This window comes from Sus scrofa, chromosome 14, assembly GCF_000003025.6.
Source record: "Sus scrofa isolate TJ Tabasco breed Duroc chromosome 14, Sscrofa11.1, whole genome shotgun sequence".
In the NCBI taxonomy this organism is placed as follows: domain Eukaryota; kingdom Metazoa; phylum Chordata; class Mammalia; order Artiodactyla; family Suidae; genus Sus; species Sus scrofa.
Window position 1 is genome coordinate 62370327 of NC_010456.5, and position 22558 is coordinate 62392884.

The 22558-nt window shown below is 39.9% G+C and overlaps 1 long non-coding RNA gene across 6 annotated transcripts in view; it reads right to left on the bottom strand.

Annotated features, from left to right (window-relative positions):
• LOC110256651 overlaps positions 1-22558 on the bottom strand; it is a 399823-nt gene that overhangs the window by 244461 nt on the left and 132804 nt on the right. For 4 of the 6 annotated variants that reach the window (XR_002338490.1, XR_002338493.1, XR_002338492.1 and 1 more), the window contains one exon: positions 17149-21196. This is a non-coding gene — a long non-coding RNA (uncharacterized LOC110256651). Of the gene's footprint in view, positions 1-17148; positions 21197-22558 lie in introns of those variants that run through there. The other 2 variants (XR_002338489.1, XR_002338491.1) reach the window with 1 other exon arrangement.

Below are 22558 nucleotides of genomic sequence, written 5' to 3' on the forward strand. Positions count from 1 at the left end.
GTGTGCATGTGTAAGAAATGCAAAATTACACCACGAAGCTTGCAGCCTATGTATTAAAAACAGCCCTTTGAAATAACAATTCTTAAGTATATTTGGGAAAGAATAATCTGTAGCCTTATGTAAATCATAACACTAAATTCCAAATGGATCAAAGGTTTAAATATAAAAAAGCAACCAGAAGAATGTTAAAAGAAAGTATCCTTTAAGATAATCTGATGATAAGGAAAACCTTTCCAACATATCATAAAAAAGAAATTATGAAAAAATGGATAAATTTGATTCTGTGGGGAAAAGAGCAAAACATGAATGTAAAAAATATGAGTATAAATATGACTGAAAGACAATGGTTATCCAGGTGTGGAGCACTAGATTTTCTATGCATAGTTGTATCCTCCTGTAATTAGTACAGTCTTTGTGGAGAACACTGTGGCACTTTGTGCCAAAATGTAAAATGTTCATTCACTGAGTAATATCAGTTTGGAGCCATTAATATGATGATATATATTGACAGGATGTTTATGGCTTATTATTGAATGGAGAAATAAGTAGATTATAGATTGATTTTAAAGCAATTTCATTTGTGTGTAATTATTAAAATTATATATATATACATATATATATATACACATACACACACACACACACAATTAATTTACAGAGAGATGGAGATCTTCAAGGACTATTAGATTCTAGGGCATGAGAACAGAAACACTATTCTCTCTTGCACACACTTCTGAAAGTGCCAGTCACAGTCTCCCCATAGATGTTCCTTGTCAGTATTAACTTGACCCATGGGATTTGCTTTGCTGATCTAAAGTTGTCTTCTTCCTTCCTCTCTCCCCGCCCCTCCCCTAATAACCTCTTTGCAGTTTTTCCCTCAGTCACTGATTTCCATCTTTTAGGTATCCTAAGCACGTGATCCAGTTCTAGTTTCTACAACAGACAAAAAGAAAAATGTCTGCCTGCCAGGAGAGGAAACAGGATGCTAAAAAAGAGCCTGGCTGCCCCACATAAAGTGTTTCTGTCTGGATCTTCTCCCAGAATTCTTAGGAGAAGAGGCTGCCGCCAGTGGGGTATGCCTTTTCAGATGGGTTTTGGCAAGTCAGAGATAGTCTCACTTCCCTCTGTGCCGTGGGAACATTCAGGCCAGGTTACAGGAATGTGGTCTCTTTAGGGCTTGCCCTTGAGAAGCTGAGGCCGGTGCTCTGGTGTGTTATCTGCCCAGGGCTCGAGACAGCCAGGCTCCAGTGAGCTCAGTTAGGAAACTCAGCACTTGTTTGCAAAGGTCTTTCCAACCTGACCCCTAATGTTGACAGAGCCCACTTATTTCTTTCAAAATGAACAGCAGCCAAGTTTAGTTTCAGGGCACTTTTTCAAGCAACTGGTCTTTAGCCTAGGGAATGAATGCACTTTGACTTGATATCTTAATTTATATTTTCAATACTTATTTATGTATTGGTCAGTGTTTTTTGGAAACAAGAAACTTTCTTCTCCATCACCCTTAAACTGCATTTTAAATTTCAGTTTAATTTCTTAGCCCTGAGTCCCTCCCTGCTTGGTGTTTTGGAGTTACAACTGTACTTTTATTTGCTTCTTGTGCAGCTGGTAGTAGCTTAAAGAAATGACTGGGTGTATCCTCGCAATAACTGTTAATATTTTTGTTTGTTTCTAGAGTTCTCTTTCCAAGAATGTCATTTTTTTCCCATAGTTATTCTTTTGACATGGAACTTTTGGACAGGGGTTTATTAAGACATATGAGGGCTTTAGGTAAAGCCCCACTTTCCATGCATGGCTGGGACCTGTGGGCATTTCTGGCAGAGGAGGCTGAATGAGGATCTCATCACTGGTCAGTGAGACTCATTTTTGTCCCTGCCAAAAATGGATTCAAAGTAGTTCAAGAAATTAGAAGGACTGGGGGAGGGGCTTAGGGTGTGACACAGAGTAGAAAAAAAATCTCTGAAGATCCAAGTTTTAGGAAGGGGGAACCAGGGCAGCTTTAAAGACCTCTCAGTCTAGAAGGAGGGCATTAAAAGCTGTCATGTACTTTCTCTCAGTGGCTCATGTTTCTGCTTCTCTGTGTGTGCACAAAACTGTATATTCTCTTCTAGACAAAAATGATTTCATTTACCAGGTAGGGGAATGTCCTCTGGCAGCATAACCCTGTGTTCTGAGCTTTCTCAGAATGCCTCCTCCAAGCCTGCCTGTGTTACTATTCAGCAAGCCTCTGGCCAGTCACAGAGTTGGGGAGTGAGGTCCTGTGATTGGTACATTGGTTCATTGCTGGTCTCCACCTCCAGACCAATCACTGGGACCAAGGAGGCGGGGTCATGATGTCTGGTGAGAAGATGGCTGCTCTCATTCAGAGGGCTTGTTAAATCAGTTCCTTGGGAGTGGGGTAGGTGCTGGGTGGACTCAAAAAGTCCTCTGTAGTGCTCCTACAGAAGATCCTTCAGTGATTCCTCACTCTACAGAATGTTCCTCTGAGCACACTCATCTTCCTCTGGATCTACCTTTGTAGTTTCATGCCTTCCTCTAAGGTTCCAAAAGAATTTTAGTTCCTTAATCAAGCAATTCTGTTCCCCTCTGCATTCCTCTGTCTCATGAATTTAGCAAATTCCTGTTTAACTTTCAAGAGTCCATCCAATGTAACTTCCTTGGAAAGAAATTCCTGCATCATGATCTTTCCCCAGGCAATTTCTTCATCCTGTCATCATAATTTATTGTTCACATTACTGTAGTTCTTAGGACTCATAACCATTCGTTGATATGTTTTATTGTCTCTCTTCCTCCAGACCATGGGATACATTGAGCTCTATTCATCTTTGTACTCAGGGTCTAACACAGTTGCCTGCACTTCCTAGACGTTTGCAGAATGTGCATGTGAATAAATTAATGGAAGGTAAATAAGTCTGGAAGAAGGAAATCTGACCAGGTTTGTAAGTACTTTAGAAAAGAATTTATAGAAGGTTTTATAATTCCAAAGTCTACATCATCAAAGCAATTTGTATTGGAACTGTTTGTAAACTGGAAGATGGTACTTGTAGAGCAATCCCCAACATTGTATACAAATTAATTAAACTACACCTAGCAGCTGGTGAGCTGGGGTGGGGGGGCAGGAGAAGCAGCTTGGAACAGCTGAGAGATATAACTGAGTATAAGACAATCATAGGATTTCAGACAGAGGAACGCATATGTTTTACATTTTACAGGGCAATTCAAATTTTAAATATTCTGTCCCATAATCTCCTTAAACCCACTAGTTTCTATTAGATTGTTGTTCAGATATCTGGGTAGGAAAATACGGCAACAACATGTAAAATTAATCTCTGTCTAATTGCTAAAAAAGAAAGAGAGGCACGAAAGTGAAGGTACAAAGGGACTGAAGGGAATGATACAATTTTTTCCTCATTTGAATCTTTCAGCCTAGTGGAATAGTCTGTGGATATAAGGCAGAGAAAAGCAAATCTACAGAAATTATTAAACATCCAATGTTGTCATTTAAAGATAAAGCATCAGCGTATCACATTTTACTGAGGTACTTGCCATTGTAAATAAATGCTAATTTTCATGAAGAAAAAGCCTATTATTTCCTTCTGCTTTTGCTGCTTATTAGAAGCCTGACCCCCAAATCAAAGAATTCCTTCATGTCGACAGTGATGGGTTTCTTTCTTTCTTTCTTTTTCTTTCTTTTTTTCTTTTTTCTTTCTTTCTTTCTTTTTCCTTCTTTCTTTCTTTCTTTCTTTCTTTCTTTCTTTCTTTCTTTCTTTCTTTCTTTCTTTCTTTCTTTCTTCTTTCTTCCTTCCTTCCTTCCTTCCTTCCTTCCTTCCTTCCTTCCTTTTCTTTTTTCTTTTTTTTTTTGCCACTTCAGGGCATATGGAGTTCCTAGGCCAGGGATCAGATTCGAATCTCAGTTATGACCTACGCCACAGCTGCAGCAACTCTTGATCTTTTAACCCACTGTGCCAGGCTGGGGATTGAACATGCGTCCTGGTGCTACAGAGATGCAACCAATCCTGTTGAGCCAAAGCGGGAACTCCTGATTTTTAATTTTAGGGGAAAATAAAACTAAAAATGGTGGTTTCCAATCCTAGATGATCTTTTAAGTCTACTGAAGAGATATTCTACCAGTCTCTTACCTCCTGTCCTCTTGCTAGTTTCTGGTTTTAGATACCTCTGGAGTAGACCCTATGTGAAGGCTTTTGAGAAAAGCTTCCCAGAAGGCTCCAACCTAGAAGATTGAGTTTATAAGCTACAGTTTCTCAGGATACAGTCCTGATTTCACCCTGAGTTGTCTGAGTGTGTAAGACAAAGCTGATTCTCAGGTCCTGTCTTGGATCTACGTGAATCAGAGCTTTGGGATGGAAAGGTCAAGAATCTGCATTTAAGATATACTCCCCAGAAAAATCTCATGCTCCCTATGAGAATGCATGGGTTTGGGACTAACAACTAATAGGTTTTTGTCTAGAATCAATAAATACTAATGACTTCTGATATTTACCTAGTGTATATATGCATTCTTGATTAACAAGAATGCTCAGAGAATTGGTAATTCTAGTAAATTTAATTTTGTGGCAAGTTCATCTTAAACTAAACAAGGAGAGCGCCCATCTTCTGTGCATAATCATAAATTCTGAAATTTCTAAAATTTCTGGAATCCCCTACCATGCTTTTCTTTACAAGCAGAACTCATGAGCCTCCTGGGAAAGACCACGCTAAGGGAAGAGAAGCTGAAGAACCCATACTTGGTACAAAGGCAATGGGCTGATGCCAGGAGGGAGGGCAAACAGAGAGAGGGAGGAGGCAAAAATAAGAACTTTATTCACAAAAATGAAAACCTGTAAAACCGTAAAACCGGCTGATTTTCAGTGTTGATGTGGCTGGGTAAATGCACACTATAGCACAAAGAGAATGGTGGCTTCTGCTTGTCCAGTTTTCACTAAGTTGGTAAAGTGGGAGGGGACCCATACATATGAACACTGAGAAAGTCAGAAGAAAGTCCACTATGGCAAGACTTTGAGGGGAAGAGCAGGGTGAACCTTGTGGATGCTAAAAAGATAACACTCTTCCTAGCACATGAGATCATCCAAGTGCTGGGGACTTCTTGAAATCATTGAGGGAGAGTTTGGGGGTGGGTGGTTTTCGTGTAAATAGCAGACGTGCATCAAACTAGGGAAGCAGTCCTTTGTCACTGTTCTCATGAGATTCATAATGATAAAGAAATGGGATTGTATGGTTTACTTGTTGGAAATCATTCTAAAATGCTATGTTCCTGCCATATTACTATGGAATAAAGGTCAACTTGTACTTATAAGAAAGAGAACTAGACTGGACATCAAGAGGCGCAGTATTCTAATTCTGGGCTCTAATCCTGGGATTCACTTTTCTGCTATGCAGCTCTGAGCAAGCTTTAGTGTCCTTTGTGATCTACCACCTAGGGTTCTGCTATGATTAAATAAATAATAAATGGGAAAGTGTTATGAAAATGTAAGGTGGACTGATTATAATTGAATTTGCTCTTGACTGAGAAGCCTTGGTGATTAGTGAACAGGTCTCTAGAGCAGCTGTTCTAGGGATTGTACTTAAATGCCTATAAGACTTTAAAAAATATAAATTATTCCTTGGACTTGACCCTGGATATTATGAGTTACAGAGGGAAGGTATATACATATATATTTACAATTCTACAGGTAAATCTTAGGGACATCAGAGGCTGAGAGCCACTTAGTGTGCAGGTGGATGGTAAGTGTACAGGACCCTGGCAACCCGAATCCTTGCTCTGCACCAACAAATCTTTCTGTGCTATGGAAGGAAACTTGGCAGGATCTTGAAAAGGTCACTAAACTCTTCATGCTTCATTTTTCCTATTTGTAAAATGCAGAACTGGACCAACAAGTGATTGTCTACCTTTTAAGGCCACAAACTTCTTTATTCAATGAGAATTTTCCTTTGAAGCTTTAACATGTAAAACAGAGAAAAGAGCAGCTCTGCTTTGATTTCTGCTCAGCGGCACCCCACAGGATTTCAGAAACCATTGGCCCGGATGGTCGATAATGTCCCTTCTACCACTAGAATTCTATTCAAGGCAAAGAAAATTTTAACAAATTTTTACTGACTATTTGGGAGGCTGGAAGTTTCATTATATATATATATATATATATATATATATATATATATATATATATATAGAGAGAGAGAGAGAGAGAGAGAGAGAGAGAACTATGAATTAAGGTAAGTAGGCAGACATAACTGGACTTTTATCTCCTTGCTGTCTTATCTTTACCTGCCTTGCTGTTTTTCAGATGCACTTGCCTTGCCAATTGGCTGACAGCTACGTTTGGCCAAAAGGATATACTGGCAGGAGACTGGAGGAGAGGGGAAAATGGAAATCAGAATATTTTAACCCTCTTTCTCTGTGTTTGGTGATGTCTCTGGAAGAAAAAGGCTGTCTCTTCCCTCATTCTAGGGGCAGCTAGTTGGGGAAAAGAATGCCCACAGGTACCTCTCAACTCTAATAACACCTTTCTTTCCACTGTCCCTCCATCCCCAGTTGGGTGGTGGTAACATCTATCTCTCTCTGTGTGCTAACATCTCTGTTGCCTAATCACCACGCCCTTTAATCTTTCGATTCCTTCAACACCGATGTAAAAAGTTTCCTGTATAATTTTACATCTCTTGAATTACCTGGTAAGGACTCTCTTCCTGGCTAGATCTTGACTAAGTGGGGGTGTTGAAATGACATGATAGGACCCTGAAAAGCATGCTAAGGAATTTGCATTTAATGTCTTAATGTTGGGAACCTCATGTTTAAGGAAAATGAGTGGTCCCATTGTGGACATTGGCCTAGAAAAACAAATGAGAGGACCTGGGAAACATGTTACCATAATACAATGGACCTCTTTCAGTATTCAACTTTTTGGTAAAATGTTTTATCCATTTCTAACTATGTTCTTTTTTTTTTTTTTCAGGGAAAATGTATTTCTAGAGCCCTGGGGAAATTCTGCCCCCAAATATTTCTTGGCTACCTGAGCTGTCTTCTTTTATCAGTTTGACTTTCAAAAGGCAGAGTCAGCTAGCACATAGAGTGATTTGGGTCACCATGTTAAAGGAATTCCATGGTAAAGGAGATGAGGGTAATTCAAGAAAAACAATTTCATGTCTAGGTATATACCCAAGAGAAATTAAAACATATATCCTCACAAAGACTTGCATGCTAGTTTCTTAACAACATTATTCATAGTGGCCCCAACTGGAAGCAACCTGCAGAGCCATCATCTGGTGAGTGGATGAACAAAATGTGTATATACTCACAGTGGAATACTGTTGAGAAATAATAAGGATTGGATTGCTGATATACCCCATAATGTTGATGAACTTCAAAAACAAAAAGTCACCAGACACAATAGACCACATACTGTTAAGGCCCTATTTATATGAAATGTCCAGAAAAGGCAAATCTATAGAGATAAGAAGGGGATGAAGAATGGTGGGAGAGAAATTAACCTGTAAAATGGCATGAGCAATCTTATTGGGTTTAGAGAAGCGTTCTAAAATTGATTTATGATGGTTTTCCAGCTTGGGAAATGTACTAAGAAATTATTGAGCTGTACATTTGATGTGAGTAAATTTTGTGATTTGTAAAATATGCTAATAAAGTAATTTTTTAAAAGGAGAAAGGTAATAGGCATCAGCACTGTTGTTAATCTAGGCCTTTAGAGAAACAAATTTGTTACTATGCCACTTTCAGCTACATTATTCACGTATCTATGTCGTTTTCATGGACTTTCATCCCAAAACAGTGTTGAGAGCTTCTCTGAAGTCTAAATAGATTAGCATTAGTCTGGTACTCCTACCCACCCATTTGGTTCCATCAAAAGAAACAATATAATTTGATGTGGTTTAGGCACTTATAAATGTGTGCTGATTTTTTTTGAAAGGATCATTTTCTTGGAGGTTCAGAAATTTAAACTCCCACCACCATCTAACCCCCAAACGGTTCAGAAGTTGGTAGTTTAATATCAATTCATACAGAGGTTTGGGGAAATATTAACTGGTGCCGGATAGTCTGCACTCAGAGGTCTGGAAGAGAATGCTTGCCTTTGTTCTCTGCACCCAATAGCAGAGAGATAGGTGATAAACAAATTCTTTGAAAAATAATTTTTACCTAACATGGTAATACCTTTAATTCCTATGATCTGAAAAATGAGAAGCCCTGTTTATCTTACTGTGTTGTAGCAATAAATTGCTTGCTGTGAAAGTCTGCTGCTCATGACAAAGGTCAATGACTCACATAATAATCTATTGATTCTTCCCACACTGGGTTTGTCATTACCCTCAGATTAAAGCCCCCTTTCCTGACTTCACTGTTCACAGATCTGCCATCAACAGCCTAGTGAGTATTGGACTATAATCTTTGAAATGACTGAGCTGGATATTTAGTTTCTTACATTTATTATTCTTTCATGCTTTCTCTCTGAGAGGGAAAATAATAGGGCCCCCTCCATTGCACATTCCAAGCCTGTTCCTTCCAAGCATGGCTAGAAGAGAGGAGATTTCTCTCAGCCATAGTTCTGCCATCATTAATTGAGGGACTTCAGGAAAATTATCGGACCTTAGATTCTTCATCTACAAAACAGACTTCTTACCATGACTGTCTCCCTTAAGCATGGTTGTGAAGAAGAATGTAATAGATGTAAACTTTTTAAAAAAAAATACTTACAGAAGGAAAGATTCAGAGATATTTTGGTTCTGAGTTAAAATCAAGCTGAGTTTCAGAACTTCAGGGAGGATACAGGAGGGAATATGACTACAGAATTAATCTGAAATTTTTCAAGTGCTGTGTCACTTTCAGATTTTAAAAGCTCTGCTTGGTGCTTTGCAGCTGACTGGAGTAAGGAGGGATGGCTACAGGTCCTCTGATAATTGAATCTTAAAAGGACTGATGATATATGCTACTGCATCCACCCCCAGCTACACATAGTGAGGTTTCTATGCCCAATCAAAATCCTGTTCTCTGCACTTCTCTCCATTGCCTCTACTCTGCTCCACCACATCCAATATTCTTTTCATCTCCCTTTAAAAGATGCCTAAATGCTTGACATGTGACAGCAATGTCTGTTCCCATGGAGTTGCTGCTTCCAAGAAAGCTCACAACAGACAAAGCAGAAAATGGCCTCCTTGCTGGAGATGAAAAGAAGCTGTCCCTATGAGGAAATACGTTCCCAGGGCTTGTTGCTAAAATCCTCCTCTTCTGCCTCTGTTTTTTTTTTTTGTTTGTTTTTTGTTTTTTTTTTTACTGTGCACCCCCAAAAGCAACTGCTCCCTCATAAGGCAACACACACAATAGAGGAGATATTGATTCTATAACCCAATTTTGATAAACACAACCAAAGTGGAGAAAATGATCTACACAAAGGCAGGGGCTTCTGATTACTTTAAAATTTCATCTCCTGATGAGCCTTTATGTTCCTGGGAGACCTCTAAAGGTCTAACTTAGACTTTAGAGTATTGGGGAGGAAAAAAATTGCTTTTATATTGGTTTGTGCAGGTGTATCATACACCTGCAGCTGTGTCATTATCAGTTTATTAGAATCAATGCATTTTAAAGTACTTCACACAAGTCTGATACAATGCTGGAGACTGAGGAAGCAAAGATGGTTGGGTCCCTGCCTTCCAGGAGCTCACATGAGAGAAAGCTAGGCCTACAAATAAGTGTCTATAGAACATTGTGCTAAGTTATTTAGAAAGTACAACAGGACTGGAGATGAGGTAGCAGATAGCTTTAGTGAAGAGGAGAGAGTTTGAGAGAAAACCATAGGAGAAATGACATTTTTGTGGGGCTTCAAAAGGTGAACTGAAATTTTCCTGGTTGGAGCAGGATGGAAAGGACATTTCAGCAGAGGCAAACTGAATAAGGTCTCAAGACATAGAAGTATGTGGTATATACAAAGAATCTACAAACCTGAAGGGCTAGAGCCCTGGGTAATATTTCACAAAGTGTAGACATCAGCATCGCCATCATTTGCAATATTTGTTTAATGTTTCAGCTTCTTGAGCCTCAGCCCAAACCAACCGAGTCAGAATATCTGAAAGTGGGAACTAGGAATCTGAATTTTAGAAGTGCCCTCCCCCTCCCCAGCCTAAGAGTGTGATGAGTAAAAGTTAAGGACCATCTTATTTAGGCTGTTCTAGATAGGGAAGGGAATTCAGGGAAGGACACATTGATTTATGACTTCAATTTTTACTTTGTTTATTGCCTAGATACTGTCAGATTGGTGAATTCAGTCTCAAATCTGTTCAATAAAATAAATAGAATTCACTGCTTGTAAATGCTATTATTGTAAGTTGTAAAAAATTATGTAAATGGAAGCCCACTTATTGTAAATTGAAAGAGTCCAAAGGCAAATATCCAGCTTAGCCTGTTTGAAAATGGGAAATGTTTTTCCAGACTGTTCTTAGCTCCAAAGAGTATCTTCTCATATAACACCGAGGATCTTGATTAAAAACTCTCCCTGCTCAGAAGCACAGAGCTCTCTCCAGTAGTCTCAAAAGAGATTCAGCTCAGAGTTGCTCACCTCAGTCCTTCCATCCTCAAGCTTAGCTGTATCACTATACAGCCTTGTGTGATAGTAGAGCCACTGCAGGAAGGGCAGAGAACAAGCTGAGAAGTTGATGGATTCCTTGTCTGAGGCACAGAGCCTGGACCAGAAGGACTAGATGCCTCAGAGAGAGATGGTTCTCTTTTCAGTGGGTGCATCAGCATCGGGGCAAATTGATGATGCCACATAAAAAGTGGACAATGTGAATCAGGCAGAATAGCACAAGAAAGCCAGAAGGAGAGAAAGCCACTCAGAGCTATGTGTTTCCCCAACCTGTTCTCAGAGTGACTTGCTGATTTCCAAGCCATATGGTAGTCCAAGCTACATATCCTCTCAATAAGGGCACACACAAATAACTACAATTAAGTTACATTGGCTTAAAATGGATACAAAATCTAGCTGGTGTTGATTCATTGGGTCACAACAAAAGTCCCTTCCCCCAAGGTAATATTTCTCATATAATGGCCAGAGGATTCCTCCCCATGAGCTCTTACTTAAGCTTATTCAAATGCAGAGACTTGCCCTTCAGAATCAGACTCTCTGAGGTCAGGGTCCAGGAATATGCATGTTCACAAGCCCACACAGGTAATTCTTATGCACATGAAAGTTGAAGAACTTTTATTCTCAAGCACCTGCTTAAATAGCCTTCTTCAGGTGGTGCTGAATTAGCATAATTAACCTAGGAACCCACCCTGGCGTCAGTCTGATGGGGCAGACCTGGTATGAAAGTTGAATAGAATTGGCCCCTAACCAGGTGCAGATTCATTCAGGAAATGAACAGAAGAGGCCAGCTGGTGAAAATAACTGACTATTTGCTTAAATGAATATCAAGAATCAAGTAATTTTGATATTGTGAAAACAGTCAAAATTCAGCTCTTTATAAAAGCCCTTGCATCACTGGAGCTGAGTGTTTTGGGGAGACTAGTAAATCAAACATGGCCCATAAAGACTACGAAGGAAACATAAAATATAGAGCTGGAAGAGGCCTTAGAGATGGCCTGGTCTGGTGTTTTATTTTAAAATGAAGAAACCAGAGTGGAGAGGCCTAGTGACCAAGGTCATAAAGCTCAATAGTGGCTGAAAACCAGTGTCCAGACTTCTGGCCTAGGGTTCTTTCTATGATGCCTCCTTTGAGATGAGAATAGATTTCCACTACTAAAAAGGTAAAATGGTACTTTTTTTTAACCTTAACAAGTAGCCTCATCTTCTCTTTGAAAACAACACTAAAATAAAAAAAATGTAAAAACAATGCTGACTCAAGGACCAAAAGGAAACTTAAATGATTTGATGATCCCAGGCTGAAATAGTCATTGAATCATTTACTTATTTATTTATTTATTCACTCATTTATTAACTACGGTGGAATAGTAGTTCTCCTCATACCTAGAGAGAGCAGGAAATGCCCTCAAGAGAGAGGCAGTGGCATCTTGGGAAGATGACACTGCAGAAAGCCTGCTGTTTGGCTCACAAGGCCTCCCTCACCTGTCTTCACCTGTCCCATTCAACCTGCTCTCTTACTTTTTCTCAGATTGAACTGTCCGCTGAAGGAGGCCAGGCCCCATCTCCCTCTTTACCTTTCCCCCTGCTATGCTCCAACCTGCTATGCTTCCACATCTCTCTTTGGGTCTCTAAATTGCGTCATTCAAAAACCAAGCTTGAAAGTCTTCCTTTCCTTTAAAACTAGTCTCTCTTCTTGGATATCAAGACCTTCTCTTCAGCTAATTCCCATTATAGTTGGTACTGAATAACATACCGGTATTTTTGTTTTCCATCAGTTAAATTTTGCTAGTGTGGCTTTGGTGGATGATAGGATGAGGTTGTAAGAGCACAGGGATTTTAGCCTACACCATTACCTAAGTGCCTAGGTTCCCTGTGGCATGTCTCATAGGAACACTCCTCTCAGGATCTCTACCACCCTCAATCCACATAATCCCCTGCAACAAACTTGTTCCTCTTTTCTTTTCCCTTTTCTTTTCCTTTTTTTTTTTTTTTTTTTTTTGCTTTTTAGGGCTGCACTGTGGCACATGGAAGTTCCCAGGCTAGGAGTCAAACTGGAGCTACAGCTGCTGGCCTATGCCACAGCCACAGAAACACTAGATCCGAGCTGCGTCTGTGACCTACACCACAGCTCAAGGCAATGCCAGATCCTTAACCCACTGAGCAAGGACAGGTTTCGAACCTGCAACCTCATGGTTACCTAGTTGGATTTGTTAACCATTGAGCCATGATGGGAACTCCAAAAGTGAACTAAAATATTTTAAAGCCTCTAGCAAAGTATCTGAAATAAAGGAATACGTGGTGAATGTCAGTTGCTTTCCCTTTCATCACTCTAATAGTTAAAATCTTCTCAGGGCAAGGACCTGACTTTCATCTTCCTTGTGCTTCTTCTCAGCACCAAGACCAATACAGCAAACACCATTGTGGCTCCTCAACTCCCACATTTTCCAGCTTCCCTGGCATTTAGAGTTGGGGTCTTGTTCTAGATCTGATTGGTATGCTATGGATAGAAGTGATTATTAGCCCAAACATCCTTCTTAACCCTCCAGGGACTCCTTCCCATGCCATGGCAACCTTGGGGGTCCACAGACTAAGTCAGATACGAGATGGAGACGTAGGAACTTGACTCAATTTACATAAGATTCTACATGAATGGGAAATAAACTTTTACTACATTAACCACTGAGATTTTGGGGGTGGTGGTGTATTTATGACCATCACAAAGCCTAGCCTATCTTGATTAATATACAAAGCAACATGGACACATGGGAGGTACTAAGAAATCCCTGTTGGTTGGCTAATTAAATCATCACAACAAATAAAAATATCAGAGTCCTGACTGAATAAAGACTATTTGAGAAATACAGCCATCTTTATGTTTCCTCTTGGCATGTCTTGCTGGTTTTAAAACGTGTCTGGAGCTTGAATGTTTTGATTGAGCTGCCTAGCCAAGACAGCTGCCATGCTGAGGCTATTTTGCCTTGATACTCAACTAGTCTGTGTGCCTGGGTTTTTAAAAAAAATTAGTTCAGTGGGACCAAACTTAATTGTATGCTGCTTGCTTTGATGTCCTACTCTCTCTGCAGGTGAAAGGGGTATAATTTTTTTTTTTTTATCATCAAGCATATCTTTGTAAGAAAGTATTGTTATGCTGCAGCTCATGCCATACAGTTAAGGATAGTTAATTAAACCTTTAAGTCTAAGCTACAGTAATTATCTGGAAGTAAAGTAAATGTCTAGTAAGCTGCAAAACAGAGCATCATCAATAAAAGACACAAATTGAGCAGACATTCTCTAGCAACACAATTAAAACTTCATAATGTAAACCAGATAGCCACTTGTTAATAAAATGTGAATCTAAAGATTTATTGCACAGAAACATAAACTGCAAAATATTTGGGCAAAAGGTACAGGACCTAATTGGTGAATTGGATTCACTTTGCTTGACTGTGCATTGGGTGTTCCTGGGATGACAAAGTACCTACTGACCACAGTGTTCACTAATGCCCAGAGAGCAAGAGTCATCAGCAGTCATTTATTATGACTTGCCAGAAAGGCAAGTATAAGTGTATCCTGCTAAGACTTCTCACTTTTAGAACCAGGACTGTAGTGATGCTCATTAATTCAACTATTTTCCTCTTGTCCATTCTCTCTTCATACACATAGATGACTATTCTCTACTTTTTTCTCTCTCTTTAGCCTCCAACACCTCCTTTCCAACTTCACTCTTGGCTAATAGCAATGCTTCTGATTTCACTGAGGAAACAAAAGCAATGGCAAGACAATGTCCACACATTCCCACAACCACTAATTCACCTACCTGCATCAGTTCCCATTTATTCTGCTTTTCTTCTACTATGATGAAAGAAATATCTGAGACTCTATATTTGTGCACTAGATTCCAGCCCCTCTTACCTACTCCAGGCCTTACTTTAGAAATTCTCCCTTCTCTCTTCTCCATCAATGGCATTTTTTGTCTTTACTGATTTGTTCTTACCAATACACAAATGTCACAAACTATTAAAATTGTCAGGTTTTACCAACTTTTTTGCCACCATTTCTTCACTGCTGGCAGAAACCATGTGACTCTTGGGTCAGAGACAAGAGATTTTTACTGCTGATAGCAACAGCAGTATCGAGAGGATCAGCATTTTATTTTGCTAGTTCCCTGAGACCCAATCCCTATATAGATGCATAAAGAGCCAGCTGACCCCTGCACATACAGTGAATTGCATTACCAGAGAGGGACACTGAGCTTAGGAAACTTGAATTATTTATTATACTGTACAGTGAACATGGCTGCTCTTTGTTCTGGAGGGAGACACCCTTTTGTCTTCAAAAGCTATTCATGGAGTTCCTGTGATGGCACAGTGGTTAACGAATCCGACTAGGAACCATGAGGTTGCAGGTTCGGTCCCTGCCCTTGCTCAGTGGGTTAAGGATCCGGCGTTGCCGTGAGCTGTGGTGTAGGTCGCAGACGCGGCTCGGATCCCGCGTTGCTGTGGCTCTGGCGTAGGCCGGTGGCTACAGCTCCGATTATACCCCTAGCCTGGGAACCTCCATATGCCACGGGAGCGGCCCAAGAAATAGCAAAAAGACAAAAAAAAAAAAAAAAAAAAAAAGCTATTCATTTACACAGATATCCTTAAAAAGAATGTTCAGAAGAGAAGCAACAGTATCTCTGCTCATAGGACATAAAGAAATGCAAGAGTCTCATGGAAATTTGCCTTCCAACCATAGCATGCCTTATTTTTCCCCATCATTAATAAAAACATCTTTCTTGACCCTCATCTCCTCTCTACCTACCACTCCATTTCTCTGCTCCTCTTTACAGCTGTAATCCTCCAAATACTTGTGCATGATTGCTGACTCAGATTTATCTCCTGTTCTCTCTTGAACACACTACTATAAGGCTTTCATCCCTGCACTGCTTTGTCAAGGCCACTTATGATGTTTTTGTGCTAAGTCCAAAGCTCAATTCTCTTTTCCTATTTCTTGACTCATTTGCAGAATTTGATACCGTAAATCACTCCCTCCTCCATGAAATGCATTCTTCCCTGAAATTCCTGGACAACATTATTGTCCTGTTCTTGCCTTCTAGTTCACCTACTGTACCTTTCTCAGTTTTCTTAGCTGTTTTTTTTCCCACATTTTCCATCATGCTGCAGTTTCTAAAACCTTTTCTATTTTTTTTTTTTTTTTGTCTTTTGTCTTTTTGTTGTTGTTGTTGTTGCTTTTTCTTGGGCCGCTCCCGCGGCATATGGAGGTTCCCAGGCTAGGGGTTGAATCGGAGCTGTAGCCACCGGCCTACACCAGGGCCACAGCACCGCGGGATCCGAGCCGCGTCTGCAACCTACACCACAGCTCACGGCAACGCCGGATCGTTAACCCACTGAGCAAGGGCAGGGACCGAACCCGCAACCTCATGGTTCCTAGTCGGATTCGTTAACCACTGCGCCACGACGGGAACTCCCACCTTTTCTATTTTCTATCTGTTAAGATGTAAGTCTAATATTCAGCATATATAACCAGGAATGAATATTAATTAACCCTTGAATATCCAGAATTATGGCTTTAAAACCATCAATGAGAGGATAACTCTCCAGTCTGGGCCTGTCCTCAGAAATCCATGCTAATATATCTAACAGCTTATTCCACATTTCCTTTCGAGTGTCTCTTAGAATCCCAAACCTAATGGGTACAATATAGAACTCCAACTATCCTACCCTTAAACCTGCCCTTTTCACAAACTAGCTCATCTCATCAAATGGCAATTCTATGATTCCAGTTTCTTAGATCAAAATCCTTGGCACTATTCTTGTTTCTTATCTTTTATATTTCACATGTTATCAGCACCAAATCCTGTTGACTCTGTCTTCAAAATATGGCCAGAATTCATCCCATCACTCTTAAGCATCTCCACTGTTACCACCCTGGATGAAGCCACCATCACTTCTTCCCTGAAAGAGTACATGAGCCTCCTAAGTGGGTACCTGCTTCCACTCTTGTTTTCTTCAATCTATGTTCAATAAGAGGACACTGTTAAAAATGCAAGTCAGTTTGTGTCATTCTCTTCATTCAAAACTCTCCAATGGCTTCCCACTAGATTCAGAGAAAATTCCAGCCTTTACAGGATCTTCTTTCCATCAAGTCCTCAACATTAGCTTCTAGTACCTTCCCCTTTGCTCCCCTGGCCTCCCACTCTTCCCCCTCTCCAGCCATGTTCCTGCCTATGACCTCTGTGATTCCACTTCTCTCTGTCTATTATGTTCTTTCTCTCAGATGTTCTGATAGGTTCTTCTGTCATCTCTTTTACATCTTTGCTCAAATGTCACCTGAACATATAATTGTAGATGGAAAGCACACCCCCACTCCAAGCACTTCCTATACAACTCACAACCACATTTTTAAATCCATAACATTAACATTAAAATCTGATCTAATATATACAGTTTTTCAAGGTCACAATTATGTCACTGTGGACACTGAATTAGCAAATACCAAATCCCTGTTCTTTTCTTTTTTTTTTTTTTTTTTTTTTTTTGTCTTTCTGCCATTTCTTGGGCTGCTCCTGAAGCATATGGAGGTTCCCAGGCTAGGGGCCGAATAGGAGCTGTAGTCACCGGCCTACGCCAGAGCCACAGCAACGTGGGATCCGAGCCACGTCTGCAACCTACACCACAGCAACGCCGGATCCTTAACCCACTGAGCAAGGCCAGGTTTTGAACCTGCAACCTCATGGTTCCTAATTGGAGTCATTAACCACTGAGCCACGACAGGAACTCCCCAAATCCCTGTTCTTACTATGAGCCTCAGTCACAATATTTTCTTCATTGTCACTTTCATTATGGTCACTTTACTTAATATATACTGTAGATTCATTAACTTCAAAGTTACAATTTATGCCTGAACAAAGCTTGTCTAACACACGTATTTTCTCTGTAAGGGTTATCACAGCCTTTTTGCACTAGGAAACAGTAGACAGCACCTCAGTGCTATGCTTGTGGGACCATTTTAAACAGTGAAATTACTAAGAACACAAAAATGAGAAAAATGGTGCTAAGTACACTAAGAAAAGTATACTTGTTAGTTTGAGACTGTTTGAAAATGGAACTAAGAAGGGAGAGTGTTGCCTTGTTTCACCTCATTTAGGAACACGCCTGTCTGGTGATTCAAGTTTTCACTCCTTTGGCATGTTTGCAAATGACCATGAAGTACTGTGAGTACTGATTTGGGAATTACAAATAATTTTACCAAGAGGATTTGCACTCATAGAATCCTTGAATAATGGGAATAGACTATGTTTACCACATATAATAGTGACATGTTTGTGTATATAATGATTATACATTTATTGTGCTTCCTCCTACAAAAAAACCAGCAACAACAACAAAAAAAACTAGGAGCATGGGGAGTTTGTCTGTTTATGTCACTAATGTATTTCAGAATCTAGAATATTACCTGTCACACTCAATACTGTTGAATGAATAAATGAAGGAGCCTTTCTCTCCAGGTTGGGAAATGCAGCCTACTAAAGACTCTGAGATCCAGGACAGTTGATGTTGAAAGCCAGAGCTCCAGGGACGCTAAAGCCATGGGAGCATTCACATCCAAATGTCCAAGAGAAATATGATGTTGTTATGCTCAAGAAAGAAATTCAGTTGGGTCATCAAGCCCAAATGGGGAGAAACAGATACGGAGAACTTGGGATGGAGCTGGGGAGCTGAGGACCAAAGTACTAAGCATGGGGCTGAAAGACAAAATTGGATGGGAGTCAGGAAAATCTCTGAGACTGTAGTTAATATCTTTGCCTGGATATTTCGTGACCATGATAGTGTGATTTATGAGAGGGCCAGTTGGATATAAAGACCTAGCAATATGAAATATGTCACTATCTGTGAGCTGCTTAATATCAGAACATGTGTCTGATCTATCTTTGTACTTCCAGCTCTTGGCAGTACCTAGCATGCTGTAGGTGCTAAAATACTGTTGATTGCATTGAAAAAACTTCTATTACCTCTTACAATCCTACTGGGCCAAAGAGAGGAAGAAAATTTATGCACATGCTTGGGTCCATGGTGTTATAAAGATGGCCTCCATTCAGATTAGACACCATGTTAATCAGGGACCTAACTCAGGGATAAGCTTCTTCTTCCCTGTTCTCAGCCCACTCTAGCTCTCTGAGCCAGACTTCTCTGTACTTCCTTAACCCTGCTGCTGCTATGTCCTGTGGCCCATCAAGACAAAATCAACTGAAGTTGATTGACTCAGTTATCTGTTCCAGAGCAAGAGCTCTTAATCTGGCTTATATGAATTGGCCTCATGTCTGTGAACCTCCTGAAATGTAAAATACAAATGTGCATATGTGCCTGCGTGAAAGTTTCTAGGAAGAGGATTCACAGTTTTCACTTAAGGGGACTCATTATTTGGAAAAAAAATGAGAGCAATTCCTTAGGATGATTCTGATGGTTCCTGCAGATCAGGGATAGAATTAAATACGACCAGAGAACTCACCAGAGTATCCATCTTGGCAGTTGACTGTCATTCATTCATATATGGAAAGGTTATAAAACTTTGACATGTATGGAAATCTCTTGGGGACCCTCATAGAAAAGAGACTTCTGAGACGCCAAAATCCAGATTCAGTAAACCCAGGTTGGGTCCTAGAACTGACCTTTGAATTAAGTTTAAAAGAAGAGTCTTATGTTCCCCAGAGCATACTTCTGACTTTCTAAAATGTTTGGCTAAGTAAAGGCCTGGCTTCCTTCACTTTTTGATCAGCTAGAGAACTTCATTGCTTTATACAATGGTTCCTAAATCTGGCTGGACACAAGAATTACTCAGTAAGCTGGTGGTTAGTGGTGTTGGTGATTTTAAAATACAGATGCTCAGGCCTCACCCTAGAGACTCATATTCACTAGAGCTGTGGTGGAGGTTGAACATCTATACTGACAAAAATCTCCCAAAGTTATTCTACACATAGCCATGATTAGAACCTTTGCAGCACAGGCCAGGACTGAAAGCAGCCATGTTTAAATAATTCCACACAGTAGGGAAAGCTTTCCTTGTGGATGTGATCCCAGAAACAAACTGGAAGTTAAATATTACAGCCAAGCTTTGTTGAGAAAACATTTCCATTTTATTAACCTTTGGATTCCTCTTTAAAAGGCAAGTAAACAAGTAACGCTATAGTACTTGTTAATGTTTTACTTTCACATAAATCAGTGAAGGGAAACATAACCCACGGACTGGATTTCAAAATGGACTATTAGCCATGTAAAGGCAAAGAAATATGAATACTAGGACTTTCTATGGTATTACCATAGCTCCAAGCAACAATTTGATTAAAACGAAAATGACTCAATTAAGGAACTAAGTAAAATCCCAACAGGAACAATGGTGCTAGGGACTCAAAAATTTTAGAACACTATGCTCTCCTAACACCCAATAGGAACAATTCAAATGTATAATTAATGCTCAGAATCACCTCCAGTTATAAAGTCTTCAGTAATTACTTCTGTAATTATTACTCTCAAAATAATGAAGAGATGTTAAACATAAATATCTAATGACAAAGAAAAACCACAACTATGTACCATGTATGCAAAGGGCAGGCTAAAACTAGAATCCTGAAGAAAGTTTTAGTAATATTTTACCTGACATTCAGTCTAGTTGAAAGACACTCATTTAGTGCTTATTTACTATAATTCAAATAAGATAACTTTTATAGAGCCTTATTATGGTATCACTTGTGTAGCAAATGTTTAATAAATTAGCCTACACGGGCATACAGACAAGCAGCAACAGATGGGCCTCCCAGGCTGGCATGCCAGACTACGGATGACCTTGGCATTTCATCAGTTAGAGAGGGAGGGCCAGCCCCCAGCCCTACCCTTGCCCAGCTCACTGGAAAGAGCCACCCCACCTATTCTGCCTCACCCATACCTGTGCAGTTCCTTCAGCCCTGGCCAAACTCTGTGGTTCTATCACTGAGCACAGATACTTACACTTGGGCAGCTCACCACCATCCCTCAGTCTCTGTCCAACTTCTTACCCCACAGAACTGCTCCCCTGGCCCACCTCCCAGCTCTCCCTGCTCCCAGGTCTACTATTTACCTTCCAATCCCAGGCCGAGCAGAGGGGACATGGGTTGGGTATGGCGTGGGTGTGGGCAAGTGCATTACCTTTGGCAGCACATGCCCATTGAAGGAAACACAGCACAATGTCCCCCATTTTTTTCCTGGAATACTTGGGGGGTTGAAATTTAAAAAGAAAAAAAATACATATATCTTTTCTCAGGGGGGAGAAAAACCACTTAGGATTCTGAAATCTTGTAACAAGTCTGATGTACAAGAAAGCCCCCAGGTGACTTTGGACTAGACTTTGTGACTGATGTCTGATGTCTAGGCTCATAAATACTACAGTTAAAATTCTGAAACCAAAGAAAGAAGACTGCACTAACCTCTACCTCAGGAAGATGGAGATCTTTTCTAAAGTATCAGAAGGTCAAGGCACACATTCCCCGTCTTAGAACACAGCTCTAATGTTGATGAAAAAGGTCCAAGTGGTTTTAGACCATTAATTCCAAGCTTGATATGAAGTACCTGGACAGAAAGAAATATAAACCATAAAAAGCTAGTCAAATACCAAGACCCCTGGTTTTGTCTTAAATATTGTCACATTTGCAGGGAAAATCTCTGGACTTTTTCATGTCCTACTCCTATTTTCCACTGGAACCCTTCACTGGCTTTTTTTTTTTTTTTTTTTTTTTCCCTACCTGTACCTCCACCCTTCAAGGATTTAATGCTTAAGGCTCTTCTTTGCTTCCTTAATTCTCATCACCTAGGATCCTACCATGGCCCTGCCGTGAATAAAATGACCCTAGACCTACTGAAACAGAGCCACATTTTATCAAGATTCCCAGGTCATGCATATGTGTATTGAAGTTGGAGAAACACTGGATGAGGATACATAATGTAGTTCCCTTTTGCTTCATGATGTTCATGGAGAGCTTTAAATTGCACATTAAGAAGTTTGTGACTACTCAGTTTATAGGGAGTCATGGAAAATTTTTAAACAGCAGAGTAAAAGAATACATGCCTGAAATTTGTTCATCTTAATGACCAATGGTAGTCTTGTTGCACTAAGGTTTCTAATTTACCTTGGCTTGTGAGATAATTTGAGTAGGAGTTGAGAATTTTATACTAGAGCAAATATCACACACCATTTACAAAAATTAACTGGCTTAGAATCTTATCATCAAGAACAGACTACATCTACATTAAGTTATGTGTTCCAGTTAAGCCAGCTTCTACCCCCTGCCAGAGGAAGTATACTCACAATAGCATGTTAATCATTTTCAACCACAACCTGAAGAGGTCATAATAGTTTTTCTGACATGCTTGTGATTTAGTCTTATGAGTCATCCTTTCTTAGCAAAACAGAAATTGGATCTGGAGTCATGGAATTGTACAGAAATAGCTCATGGTTCAGCTCCTCAGACCTCTCATTCTGCTTTGAATTTTGAAAAGCAAATTCTCCTAAAAACACCAAGTCTCTATCCATACCATTTGATCCACATAATATTTTTTCAATGAACTGGCCACTTGATTCAGCAAACAAAAACCAAATAAATCAACAGCAGACAACAGATGATAGGCAGGAATAGTACTTAAAGAGCAATGTGCAGAATAAGAAACAAAAGGTGAAGATTTAAATCATCAGAAGACAAAGAGGAATAAGGACATTCCCAACCCACTCAAAAGTTAGAATAGAAGCAGTGGGCAATAGTACAAGCTAAATATCTGAGCCTCCCTAATGTAAAATTAGCAGCTATAATTTGTTGCTTAAGTACCAGACACTTTATATTTTCCTTAATTTCATAACAACCCTGCAAGATGGGCATAGCTCTTCATAGATGAGCACACTGAGACTCAGAGTTTACCTGACCTGCCCAAGTTTATAGA